Genomic DNA, 1,961 nt, shown 5'->3' on the forward strand with positions numbered 1-1,961 from the left:
ATATATATATATATATATGTGTGTGTGTGTGTGTGTGTGTGTGTGTGTGTGTGTGTGTGTGTGTACATAGTATATACATAAATATATCTTCCTGTTTATTTCTTTTCTCTATATTTGTTTCCGTCGTAATATTTATTGCTCATCAGACATTATAACGATAAATACTTTCTATTCGTGACATATGTGATGCAGTACGTGACCTGAAACAACGTCGCCACAACTAAGAAATATTCACACATAGAAATAAAAGTCAACCCTCTTTTGAAAGGCAGGATTTTTCTCTTTTCGTTATAGTTTCACCTTCTCGGCCACGCTGGGGCTCCGCATTGACGAGTTTATTCGATCGAATCAACCCCAGAACTTATTTCTAAGTCTGGTAGTTATTCTATCGGCGTCTTGTGCCGAACCCCTAGCGTAAGGGGGTATAAACAATCCGACGTGGGGGACAAATACAAAAACACATACACACATACACACGCGCATACACAATATATATAGATTCAGGTGAATATGGTACTTAAGTTTAGGTACTAGAATTTAGTACGGTATTATCCATACAATTTCAAAGTAAGGTGGTTAAAATCAAAATAAGTAACAAGGATATCCAGAGGTAATGCAGTGCGATCGTTTCATACAGCTCCGTTTAATTGAACAATGTAATCATTACATCAATTTAAAATGCAATGCAATCTTCAACTGCACAAAGACATAGAATTTAATTAAATTAGAACAGATGGACACATTAGTATACATACATACATACATACATACTTACATACATATATATATATATGTATATATATATATGTGTGTGTGTGTGTGTGTGTATACATAATATATAAATATATGCATATATCCATACATATATGTACATACCTCTGCCCTAGGTGTACGGAAAATACTCGGCGAGAAATGGAAGAAAATTTGAAGAAGAAAAAAAACATAATAATAATATAATAATAATAATAATATTTTTTATTGACTACAAAGGGTTTACATTAAGAAAAACCTGATGGACAGTACACGACAAAACAAATGTGTGTGTGCGTGTATGCGCGCGCGCGTGTTCTTCTGAGGGTTTTGCGTGTAAACAAGATTAACATAATGGGGAAAAATAAGAAATAAAAAGATAAAAATAATATCAACAACAAAAATATAAATGATGATGATAATTGCTTCAAATTTTGACACCATAATAATAATAATAATTTTTTCTAATCTTAGCACAAAATCAGCGATTTTGAAGGGAGGGGCAATCAAGTACATCGCCTTCAGTATTTGCCGCGAACTTGGTTTTATCGACCCTGCAGGGACGAAATGCAAAATCAACCTCAGCAGGATTTTAAGGACTCTTTGAAGGAGCAGGGCCACTGTTATGACATAAGGTATCCTGGTCATTTATTGACCCGGCGGAACACATCAGCCCTTAGCAGATTTGACCCCGGTTAATTTCTTCCAGTGACAAACAGACAAGAGAAGAAAAAGTGAGCGGAAAAGAAGAATATACCCCAGTACAGGACTGGTACTTTATTTATTAACTCCGAAAGGATGAAAAGTAAGGCTGACTTTGGTGGGATTTGAACTCAGAATGTTGGCTGTTCGTACGAATATTGCAAAGCTATGTAACCGACTTTCTAACATAGTCTACGAAATTTGCCGCTTTACTGGATAACGTAATGGCGTATATGTATGTGTGTGTGTGTGTGTGTGTGTGTGAAAGTGTAATTGAGTGTGTAAAAGGTACACACCTTACGTGCTTCTCAGATCCCTCCCTCCCCCCTTTCATTCGATCCATTTTCGCCTTGCAAAGCGACAGCCAACCCTAAAAAGAAGTCCTAAGTGAGCTAATGAATAGGTATTTAGTATAGTAACAACAGCAACAACAACAACAACAACGACAACGACAACTACAATGATAATAATAATAATAATAATAATAATAATAATAATAATAATAATAA

Source organism: Octopus bimaculoides, chromosome 18 (assembly GCF_001194135.2).
Source record: "Octopus bimaculoides isolate UCB-OBI-ISO-001 chromosome 18, ASM119413v2, whole genome shotgun sequence".
In the NCBI taxonomy this organism is placed as follows: Eukaryota; Metazoa; Mollusca; class Cephalopoda; order Octopoda; family Octopodidae; genus Octopus; species Octopus bimaculoides.